Here is a 13343-nt window from a genome sequence, read left to right on the forward strand (position 1 = left end):
ATCGTGTGATGTTTCATTTTCTGTGTGTCCTAAAGTTGACGGTACCAAAGGTTATAAAAGGCTTCATCATTTGAGACATTCACATGTTTCAGTTCATAGAATGATGATGGAACATAAATCATCAGAGGACATTATACAGCTTTTATCTTTGTTGACACAGAGTAAAGAAATATCTGCTGAATTGATTTCAGCATGAAGGCTGCTGCCGTCAGCTGCTACATGTTGACATCCTTTAACATTTAGACGACCCATCCGGCTGTTGTGAGGTTAGAAGCTTCATCATCTATAATATAAAAGCACATTTTAAAATATAACTACTACAATAAAGTACACAAGTGTTCAGAGGACATGATGTCACTTTTCTTACGCGCAGTGTCTCATGAGCTCAGAGGATTGTAATATTTGTTGAGCCTCCACATGTGTTTTTAGATGAAGGCTGCTGTTATCAGCTGCTAAATGTTGACGTCATTCAACAAGAAAGTGGAAGCTAGTTAGCCCAGCTTGCTAATGTTAGCACTGATTCTCACTAGATACTTACCTTCATGTTCTGGTAACACAGGCAGAGTAATGCACACTCAGAGTTCTGTTCATCCAAAGTTAGATATTTTACTATATTGTGTTGCTTTAAAACAGTTTTTTACTAATGTACACATGTTTGTATACTGACTTTAGGTATTACATTGGTGTTTCTAATTTTCTGTTTCTTATTTAACCTCCTCTACTAATTAAACACATTTAGCTATATTCAGATACAGTAACTCTTTGTCTGCACTATAAATGCAGCGATATAAACATACAGTGAAAGTGTAGCTGTGTCAGTATGTTGCACATATTATCATCTATTTTATTTCTAATGAATTATTTTGTGAACAATCTGAAAGCCTGTGTGTAATATTCTGCACCACAATGTCCACATTTCTGTAAAACCAGTGTTAACTCGAATTTATTTATCTATTTTATTTATGGTTCCGTGTCACCTGTTGTAGCGGGGGGACTTTAATTAACGGTACACAACAATGCTATAGTGACGTAGCTCTACCTGCCCGATAACACCTGGGAAGCTTCTGTGCTGGTAAGATGGTTGTGATGCTCTCTGTCTGTTGGTTAAGTTGGCATCATTATTTTGGTCTTAAACTGAATATAAACGTAACGATATCATCGCTAACACACTGCTGAATGTTTACGTTAATTTTGGTGAAAACCGCCGTTTAATTAGTTAAATCCGACGGAGATTTTGCCCTGATTTGCATATTTAATGACCCGCTGCAGGAGACGAGAGAGCGGCTGACAGCCTGTGACTGACCGTGTCCCTCACTGCTCCTACAGGTGTGTTATGGTATAAAACTGTTCATCTGAATTCTGTTATGTACTTTTGTAAAAGACTGCAGAGTTTAACAAAGTGAAAATAAGCCAGATATTAAAGGTACAATTTATTTTCTCAAGAAGAAACTATTCCTATTTTTTAATCTAAACTGGATTGTTAGGCACTTTGTGAGAATGTGATTTTTTTTTAACTTCTACTCAATATTTCTGTTTCTATTTGTTATTTAAGTTTCAAATACATTTGTTGTTATCTCTATAAGGGCACACATTATTGTGGTGTGTACATTGTATTTATAGAAGTATTTTTTATGTATATTATGGAAATATCTCGGGAAGCTTTTGTGCTGGAGACTGAGAGAGCGCCTGACAGCCTGTGTGTGTGTGTGTGTGTGTGTGTGTGTGTGTGTGTGTGTGTGTGTGTGTGTGTGTGTGACTGACTGTGTCCCTCACTACTCTGGTTCCTGGTCTGAGTTTGTCCTTCAGTTTAAAAGCAACCACATTAAAGCTGCTACATAAGCACCAGTGTTGGGTACTTTTACTTTTAAAAGTAACTCTTTACATTACAAGATTACTGCCTGTAGCGGACCCTTGGTGTCAACCAATGAGGCGGAGAGATTCAAACGGGTGCTTAAATTTTATTGCCGGTTGTAGCACCGTGAAAACTATGGAAAGGAAATACAGAAAGAAAAAAAAAAGATTAGATTAAATACATGAACATTTCATTTACAATTTCCAAACGCTCATTCAGTAGAAAAATAAAAGATACATTTATTGGAAAGCGTTAACAATCATTGTTAACTCAATCAACCACATCAAAATAGTGTTGGCAGCATCCCTCAAGATAAAATAAATCCAGACACCCCAAGGACAAAAGTAATCGGCCAAAATTTGAGTTCCACCGACCTCGTTCCACTTTACCAAGGGAGCTAATTGTTAGTTATGTTGAAGGTGCCGTCTGGAGAACCATCTGCCTCCTAATAACAATAAAACAAACTTAAAACAGACCGCAGCAACCTAATCAACATAAAGAGGGTACATGATTACTTTATATGGTTCAAAAGCCAAATTACTCGGAGAACCACAAATAATCTAAACAAGGAGAGACTCTGCAGCACAGACGCTGCGCCAACCCAGCGGAGACAAAGGAGAAGGTGATGGAGATGCACACAGGTGAGCATACACACAGGTGAGCATACACACAGGTGAGCATACACACAGGTGAGGATACACACAGGTGAGCATACACACAGGTGAGCTTACAGGACTCATAGTCTCCTCCCTTTTACACCTTGTTACCCTCACAGAGACTGGCCACTAGATGGCAGTCCACAGTCATTTACTGGCTCAACAGACAACACAGAGAGAGGCCGAGGTGACAGCCTAAACAATTTACTGTCATTCACACTGCCAATAAACTGTGTTATCTACTGAGAACAGTAACGTGGTAAAGTTACCAAAAATGACATTAAAACCTCTTTGTGACTCGTTGCACATGTTGGTTCTATTGTCCAGACGGCGTGTAGCCAACTGTACTGAACGTATCGACTCTGCCGCCATTTTGTTGCTTCTTTACGGCCCACAGTCGGTGACTCTGCAGCCTGATAACAGGAAAGACAGACGCAGTATAACATCAACATCTCTTAACAGTCTGACAGTGAACTGGGCAGAGGCAGACAGCATTAACACAGTTGTTTCAGTGAAAACACTACAACACGGCTCTGACAGCCAGTATATGATGTTTAAAAATGCAACTAATGAAACCTGTAAACTTTGAGAGCTGACACAGAAACCATAACAGCACAATGACGATGAAAGTGAAGGCACAACATCTGTGATTAACTATAAGTGGTGTATGATGAGTCTAAAGTGGGTCGGGAGCTACTGGGTTCAGTACCACCTCCTCATTTATTGCAGCAGGTGTGTGGAGGCTCACTCGTCCACCAGCAGCTCCTTGGTTTCCCCCGATGTGGAGCTGTGGGTGGTTCCTGTCACACCGACCTACTAAGTCCACAACAAGGTCTCTGTTCTCCTCCTCCTTCTTGTGATGCAGCCAACAATGGAGGAGTCACCTGAGGGCGTCTGCAGGTATACATGCTCCTGAGTTGAAGCAGAAGTCAGAGGTGTAGAGGGGGAACACAAACGGTGACAGCACGGTTCATTAGGGTGTAAAGTAAAACCTATGAGTGGTGCTGTGCAGAGACACAAGCTTGCAGAAAGAGGAGGTCCTGATGAGGTCATAATGAGGTCATGATGAGGTCATGCAGAGGAATATTAGCTTTTCTGGGAGAATAAATCTGTTACTAAAAAAGTAAACGAGGTTGCTGAGCTTTTAATATTCATGAAGAAACAATAATAACACCATCAAGCACGCGATGTTTAGAAAAGTACTTGAGGAACATGCACACAAAGAGACACCATTTGATAACCTCGGCTGCAGGGCTTGTCAACATGAAATGTCAGGTGGTGATTGGTCCAGACTTCCAGAGACAGGCCTGATAGGCCCGCCCACAACACTATCAGTTCCACAGAATTGACCTTGGACTTTGTAATGTCTTCATAGTGATGTATGCCTGTAGGTGTGTCTGTTCATTTCTGTGGAAACACTTTATACTCATATTTCCCAACAGCGTGTGATTGAAGATAAGCAATTTATCTTCTGAAGATCACATGTATGATTAAATATATTGACATCGGTAAAAATGATGGGCAAATATTCCACTGATGAACATGAAAACATGTACATAAACTTACTTCTTTCAGTTCACTGAACACTTTTTCTACTTCTTCGATATGTTGATGCACAGACTGGTATGTACAAAGTTTAGTCAGATATTGTTCTGAAACCATTTACATGTTTTAAATGGCAGCAGTGGTAACACCTGTTGTCCTCCCGGGTCAAACTGAACCGTCTAGTTCGACTCTTTATTACAGTTTTTCTCAAATTGTTTACACACAAAAATTGGTACTTGAGACACAATGACCACAACATGTAACTCATGCACCAACCCCCTGAACCAATTCTGCTAAACTAGAAGCACAATTCCTGCTTTACACTCAAATTGCAGTTCTAAAACACACTTTTTTCAAAACACTACACACAATTCTCTGCATTTGGCACAATTTCATGAAGAAAATCCCTTGTTTTCACACAGAACACTCTGTCATTCAAAATTTTAAAGTTAATTACCCTACTATGCACACTGACTCATCACATGGGCAAACACTTGGACACCCTACACAACACACTCATTCCACCAGAGCAGCTCAGGTACGTTGTCATTTGGGACAACGTAAGTTTCCACTGGGCTGCTCTGGTTCGTAACTGGTTCACTGCCCAACCACGCTTTATCTCCCTCCATATTCTCCATTCCTCAATCCTATTGAGAATTGTTTTTCTGCCTGGAGATGGAAAGTTTATGACCGAAATCCACAAATGTGTATACCCCTTCTCCAAGTTATGGAAGATGCATGTGGATATATAGCAGTTGGTGCTTTTCATGGCTGGATTCACCATGCTAGGTGATGTTTCTCCTGCTGCTTGCCCAGGGAAAACATTGCTTGTGATGTGGATGAGGTGCTGTGGCCAGACCGAAACAGAGTTGTTTTTTACTGTAACTGTGTACAGTAAATTATTCTGTTGTTTTGTATGTAGACTGTATATTGTTGTATATGCACTTTGTGTTGGTTGGGATGAACACTGTGTACATTGTTTTTGAGGGAAAAATAAAATATATCTGTTACTGTGTATTTGTGTGTTCTGAGTATAAAAACAATATTCTCAAATATTTTACATCACACTTATGCATGTACTGACTGAAGTAAGTGTAACTGAACAAAAAAGGCCAAAGTCATTATCATGAATGAAGAAGAAGTGTTTTCCATTCATCATAGTGTTTTACACTGAGCACATCAGTGTTCAACTGGTTCTATTACAGTTTTTATTGATTGCTTTGATGCAGCAGTCAACTCAAACTCCACATTTTCAAAACAGTTAACACACAGGCTGAAACAGCGGCACTCATGGTCAAAATGACTCATTTTGTTTGCAAAAGGCTCTAACCGTGCCAAAACATTTAAAATATGCAACAAAAGCTAATTTTGCCTTCAAACAACACAACTTGCAAACAAGTGTATGAGCGCTTCCAATCAACCATTACACAGTGGACAACAAAATACAAAATACAGCACTCAGTGCGAATCGGTGCACCATTGCTTGTCATTGTGGCCTATTACTCTACGTAGCTTTCATGCCATTTGTTGTCAAATTTGCCGTCTTGCAAAGTATTGAATCCAGAATCAGAAATGCTTTGATGCTTTTTTTGATTCCATTGATTCTTTTTTTCGAACTGTGGCTGAAAACTGAAATACTGTAAATATTACACAAAATACATGGAAACCAAAATAGAATCTATTACAGTATAAGAAAATAAGAAAGCTGGTAGTCTCATAGTTCACAAAACATTTCTGCAGCTTCACAGCAAGCATTTTCCTGAACAACTGACCTGTTTTAAAACATAGAAAAGAAGTTAAAGACATAAAATATTACAGTAAAGTATAACAATCTGTTACTGTAGAGTATAAGAAATAGCCACTATTGATACTCAGGCTCTTCTGTCTTGACGATGGGGCCACATGGCCTCATCCACATCACATTCATTATCCTCTCTTGCAATGAACCAAGGGAAAAAATCTTCTTGCATGCCATCCAACCTTGACATTCCTCTGCACCTATTTCTCACTCTCATCTGCCTTAGACCTCTTCAATCAATGTTCGCAAAGAACAACACAGCCGCTGCACTTTTTAAGGCCTGCAGACTGATTGCTCATTGAAGATTTGTGTTTAGGAGTGTCAAACAGGTGCTTTAGTGATTTCATACTGATGTAGGTAGTTTCTAATAGTTAGGAACAGATGGTTTCTGTTTGGTTACCATAGCTTAAACAATGGAGTTTGGACTGCTTGAATGACATCCGTGTTAACTGTTCTGCAAAAGGGTGGGGAAAATGTGTCAATTCAATGAGAAAGGGTTAACACATTTGCAAGAGGTGTCTTGTTCTCTGCTGAGACAGTCATGATGAAAACCGAGTGGATCCCAGTTTGTTTAAACAGGTCAAAGCAATCAATAAAAACTGTAATGTCTATTCATTTGATGGTTTGTGTGTCATTTGAAAACAAAACACCATTTTGAGAAGAAATAACATTGTTTTGAACGTAAAGTCTTCATTTCATGTAGAGGTCTGAGAGCATGAGGCATGCTTTCAGAAAATATGTGTAAACAATCGACAAAAACTGTAACTCTTAAAAACAGGTTAAATCGACCTGAAGACAACAAGAGGGTTCATATTTTAGTAATTTGTTTTATATCGTGTCATAGCTGTCAAATAGTTTTTCCATAATGATAACCACCTAAATAAGGACGTCCTGGCATGAGTAAAGATCTTTCAGTTATCTATGTTCTCAATACATATAAAATCAGAGGTTACCTGATGTAGTTGTTAATCAACAACTAATCAAAACACAGAAATAAAAACAGTCTCAGTTCCACAGAATTGGACTTTGTAATGTCTTCATAGTGATGTATCCCTGTAGGTGTGTCTGTTCATTTCTGTGGAAACACTTTATACTCATATTTCCCAACAGCGTGTGATTGAAGATAAGCAATTTATCTTCTGAAGATCACATGTATGATTAAATATATTGACATCGGTAAAAATGATGGGCAAATATTCCACTGATGAACATGAAAACATGTACATAAACTTACTTCTTTCAGTTCACTGAACACTTTTTCTACTTCTTCGATATGTTGATGTGTTGATGCACAGACTGGTATGTACAAAGTTTAGTCAGATATTGTTCTGAAACCATTTACATGTTTTAAATGGCAGCAGTGGTAACACCTGTTGTCCTCCCGGGTCAAACTGAACCGTCTAGTTCGACTCTTTATTACAGTTTTTCTCAAATTGTTTACACACAAAAATTGGTACTTGAGACACAATGACCACAACATGTAACTCATGCACCAACCCCCTGAACCAATTCTGCTGAACTAGAAGCACAATTCCTGCTTTACACTCAAATTGCAGTTCTAAAACACACTTTTTTCAAAACACTACACACAATTCTCTGCATTTGGCACAATTTTCATGAAGAAAATCCCTTGTTTTCACACAGAACACTCTGTCATTCAAAATTTTAAAGTTAATTACCCTACTATGCACACTGACTCATCACATGGGCAAACACTTGGACACCCTACACAACACACTCATTCCACCAGAGCAGCTCAGGTACGTTGTCATTTGGGACAACGTAAGTTTCCACTGGGCTGCTCTGGTTCGTAACTGGTTCACTGCCCAACCACGCTTTATCTCCCTCCATATTCTCCATTCCTCAATCCTATTGAGAATTGTTTTTCTGCCTGGAGATGGAAAGTTTATGACCGAAATCCACAAATGTGTATACCCCTTCTCCAAGTTATGGAAGATGCATGTGGATATATAGCAGTTGGTGCTTTTCATGGCTGGATTCACCATGCTAGGTGATGTTTCTCCTGCTGCTTGCCCAGGGAAAACATTGCTTGTGATGTGGATGAGGTGCTGTGGCCAGACCGAAACAGAGTTGTTTTTTACTGTAACTGTGTACAGTAAATTATTCTGTTGTTTTGTATGTAGACTGTATATTGTTGTATATGCACTTTGTGTTGGTTGGGATGAACACTGTGTACATTGTTTTTGAGGGAAAAATAAAATATATCTGTTACCGTGTATTTGAGTGTTCTGAGTATAAAAACAATATTCTCAAATATTTTACATCACACTTATGTATGTACTGACTGTATAAAGTGTAACTGAACAAAAAAGGCCAAAGTCATTATCATGAATGAAGAAGAAGTGTTTTCCATTCATCATAGTGTTTTACACTGAGCACATCAGTGTTCAACGGGTTCTTATAAATGTCTATTCATTTGATGGTTTGTGTGTCATTTGAAAACAAAACACCATTTTGAGAAGAAATAACATTGTTTTGAACGTAAAGTCTTCATTTCATGTAGAGGTCTGAGAGCATGAGGCATGCTTTCAGAAAATATGTGTAAACAATCGAGAAAATCTGTAACTCTTAAAAACAGGTTAAATCGACCTGAAGACTACAGGAGGGTTAATATTTTAGTAATTTGTTTTATATCGTGTCATTGCTGTCAAATAGTTTTTCCATAATGATAACCACCTAAATAAGGACGTCCTGGCATGAGTAAAGATCTTTCAGTTATCTATTTTCTCAATACATATAAAATCAGAGGTTACCTGATTTAGTTGTTAATCAACAACTAATCAAAACACAGAAATAAAAACAGTCTCAGTTCCACAGAATTGGACTTTGTAATGTCTTCATAGTGATGTATCCCTGTAGGTGTGTCTTCATTTCTGTGGAAACACTTTATACTCACATTTCCCAGCAGTGTGCGATTAAAGATGACCACTTTATCATCTGAAGATTACATGCATGATTAAATCAACTGACATTGGTCAAAATGATGGGCAAATATTCCACCGATGAACGTGAAAACATTTATGAACATAAAGTTACTAAATTCCAGTTAAAGTTTTTGTCTAATGCTTAAACACTAAAAGTGGTTGCTATGCCCAAAGCATGACAACCTCTAACTTTGGTGACCATGCACTAAACAAAAGCACCAACCCTGCAAACACAATATATGCTTTGCACTGAGTTTGAAATTCTCCAACGCACTTCTTGCAAAACGCTACACACTGTTTTATACATAAGACACATTGTTCAAAAAGGAAATCTCATGCAATCATTGAGAAAACACATTTATTTAAAAATACAAAACACAACTAAAATTGGAAAAGCACACAGACTCACACACATGAACACATTTAAAATCTAATTGTAGAGCAATCAGTCTCAGCCAGAGCACTACAAATACACCTGATGTGAGCTCAGCTCCTTTGTGCCACTTTGGAAACATGGAGGCAGAAAGAGGAAGAGGGAGAGGAAGAGCAGCAGCAGGACGAGGAAGAGGACGAAGAAGAGGAGCAGGCAACAGAAGGAGACAAATATCTGATGACATGAGGGCCACTTTGGTGGACCATGTTATAAATCATGGCCTTACAATGAGGGAGGCTGCGCAAAGAGTCCATCCAAACCTGAGTCTTTACTCAGTAGCCTCAATCATTAGAACGTTCAGACTGGAAAACAGGTATGTATTGAAGTTTCCACACTAAACTGTACCAAAGAAATTACAGTATTGCACATTGTTCAAACTTCCAATCATTCCCTGACAACACTATGTTCTGTAGAACATTCTAGTTGTACCATGTCTTTGTTTGTTTTTTACATCTGCAAAAACCTGAAAGACAAAAAAAAAAAATTCTGAAGTGTCTCCATTTTGTTTTCATGTGTCTAGATCAACTGTAGTGGATCAATCTTTCACACAAAAAAATAAAAAAAATCTATCTGAGACTTTTAAAGTCAAAAACCATCCAAAGTACTGAATCCAGCTGTTTTGCATGAAGCACATCTGTGTGTTGTTGCTGCTGCTGCTAGGAAAGAGTAATTCAAAGGTGCATGTGTTTAATATTTTGATGCTAAAAACAGTTTTGAAATGGGATTGTTAAGTCTAAAGTTAATTGTACACACTGACTACCCTACTATGCACACTGACTCACCAAATGGGCAAACACCTGGACACCCGACACAACACACTCATTCCACCAGATCAGCTCAGGTACGTTGTCATTTGGGACAAAGTAAGTTTCCACTGGGCTGCTCTGGTTCATAACTGGTTCACCCCCCACCCACGCTTTATAGTTGTTTATCTCCCTCCATATTCTCCATTCCTCAATCCTATTGAGGATTTTTTTTCTGCCTGGAGATGGAAAGTGTATGACCGAAATCCACAAATGTGTATACCCCTTCTCCAAGCTATGGAAGACGCATGTGGATATATAGCAGTTGGTGCTTTTCATGGCTGGATTCACCATGCTAGGTGATGTTTCTCTTGCTGCTCTGCCAGAGAAAACATTGCTTGTGATGTGGATGAGCTGCTGTGGCTCTTCTGTTGTTTTGTAGGTAGACCGTATATTGTTGTATACGCACTTTGTGTTGGTTGGGATGTACACTGTGTACATTGTGTTTGAGGGGAAAATGAAATATATCTGTTACCGTGTATTTGTGTGTTCTGAGTATAAAAACAGTATTCTCAAATATTTTACATCACACTTATGTATGTACTGACTGTAGTAAGTGTAACTGAACAAAAAAGGCCTAAGTCATTATGATGAATGAAGAAGAAGTGTTTTCATTCATCATAGTGTTTTACACTGAGCACATCAGTGTTCAACTGGTTCTTATAAATGTCTATTCATTTGATGGTTTGTGTGTGTCATTTGAAAACAAAATACCATTTTGAGAAGAAATAACATTGTTTTGAATGTAAAGTTTCATTTTGCAGGAGAATTGAGGGGTTTTGCCCGTTGTGTGTGTGTGATTTTTGATTTGTGTGTAGAGTTCTGAGAGCATGAGGCATGCTTTCAGAAAATGTGTGTAAACAATCGAGAAAAACTGTGAGCTCAAAGGCAAAAAGTCATGTTTTTTTTTCCGGTTGTGCTCCGATAATTATGAGGGGCCGGTCTAAGCCAAAAATGCCAGGGTTGATTTTTTGTCCCAGTCCACAACTGTGTGTGTGTGTGTGTGTGTGTGTGTTCATTGTGCTGGAAAGCTCAATAGTGTGACCCATTGCATGACTTAATGTGGCCGGATCAAATTGAACCAAGAAGACCACAAATGCTATACATTTTAATAAAACACACATAAATGAAATAAATAAAATAGTCATAATTAATTTTTCTTGCAAAGAGCATAGCAAGGAACCATCCATGTCATCTTCAGGCAATAATATGGAAGAAAACCAAAAGTTCTGATATATCAACTCTTGAAAACAGGTCAAATTGACCTGATTTCAACAGGAGGGTTAATATTTTAGTAATTTGTTTTATATCGTGTCATAGCTGTCAAATAGTTTTTTCCATAATGATAACCACCTAAATAAGGACGTCCTGGCATGAGTAAAGATCTTTCAGTTATCTATGTTCTCAATAGATATAATCAATCAATCGATCAAATTTTATTTGTATAGCCCTTTACAATATCCGGACGGTACCCAAAGTGCTTTACATCAAAGCAATAAAATAGTACATAAAAACACAAGAAAGTGCTACAGTGCTGCAAGAAAACACAAGAAAGTGCTACTAGTGCTGCAGGGTGTTAAAGGCCCTCTAAAAGTGCATAAAATAAAAAACAGGCAAAATAAGTACACCTAAAAGCAGGACTACCCTAGTCAGAGTTAAATGCCAATTTAAAAAAGTGTGTCTTCAGATTTGATTTAAAAAGGCTGAGGTCAGTAGTGGTGCGGATGTCAGGGGGCAGTCTGTTCCACAGCCTGGGAGCTGTGACAGCAAAAGAACGATCGCCCCACTGTTTAAATCTTGACCTTGGGACCTCTAACAGGAGCTGGCCGGAAGAACGGAGGGCCCTGCCACGATCACGGACAGTTAAAATCTCTGACAGGTAGGAGGGAGCCAGGCCATTAATGGCATAAAAAGCAAACAATAAAAGTTTAAAATCAATTCTAAAACGAACTGGAAGCCAGTGGAGTGACGACAGCACAGGGGTAATGTGTTCACGCCTGGACGTGCCTGTTAAAAATCGTGCAGCAGCGTTCTGGACAAGTTGGAGACGCGAAATTAAAGACTGGCTGAGGCCGACATAAAGTGCATTACAATAGTCCTGTCTTGAACTGATGAAAGCGTGGATCGCCTTCTCCGGGTCCTGCCGACTTAAAAAAAACGCTTCTCTTTGGCCGGGAGACGCAGCTGAAAAAAACTTGTGCTGACAACAGACCTAATCTGTTTATCGAATCTGAGCCCGCTGTCAAAAATATAAAATCAGAGGTTATCTGATGTAGTTGTTAATCAACAACTAATCAAAACACAGAAATAAAAACAGTCTCAGTTCCACAGAATTGGACTTTGTAATGTCTTCATAGTGATGTATCCCTGTAGGTGTGTCTTCAATCTGTGGAAACACTTCATACTCACATTTCCCAGCAGTGTGCGATCTGAAGATTACATGCATGATTAAATTAACTGACATTGGTCAAAATGATGGGCAAATATTCCACTGATGAACGTGAAAACATTTATGAACATAAAGTTACTAAATTCCAGTTAAAGTTTTTGCCTAATGCTTAAACACTAAAAGTGGTTGCTATGCCCAAAGCATGACAACCTCTAACTTTGGTGACCATGCACTAAACAAAAGCACCAACCCTGCAAACACAATATATGCTTTGCGCTGAGTTTGAAATTCTCCAACACACTTCTTGCAAAACACGACACACTGTTTTATACATAAGACACATTGTTCAAAAAGGAAGACTCATGCAATCGTTGGGAAAACACATCTATTTAAAATACAAAACACAACAAAAAGTGGAATAGCACACAGACTCACACACATGAAAACATTTGAAATCTAATTGTAGAGCAATCAGTCTCAGCCAGAGCACAAATACACCTGATGTGAGTTCAGCTCCTTTGTGCCACTTTGTAAATATGGAGGCAGAAAGAGGAAGAGGGAGAGGAAGAGCAGCAGCAGGACGAGGAAGAGGACGAAGAAGAGGAGCAGGCAACAGAAGGAGACAAATATCTGATGACATGAGGGCCACTTTGGTGGACCATGTTATAAATCATGGCCTTACAATGAGGGAGGCTGCGCAAAGAGTCCATCCAAACCTGAGTCTTTACTCAGTAGCCTCAATCATTAGAACGTTCAGACTGGAAAACAGGTATGTATTGAAGTTTCCACACTAAACTGTACCAAAAAAATTAAGTATTGCACATTGTTCAAACGCACAGTACAATACATTGCGGTATTACTGTAGGTACGAAATCCGGCTTCGTGATTTGAGAGAGCAGATCATCGCAGATGAAATAACCTT

Source organism: Sparus aurata, chromosome 20, assembly GCF_900880675.1.
Source record: "Sparus aurata chromosome 20, fSpaAur1.1, whole genome shotgun sequence".
NCBI classification, from domain to species: domain Eukaryota; kingdom Metazoa; phylum Chordata; class Actinopteri; order Spariformes; family Sparidae; genus Sparus; species Sparus aurata.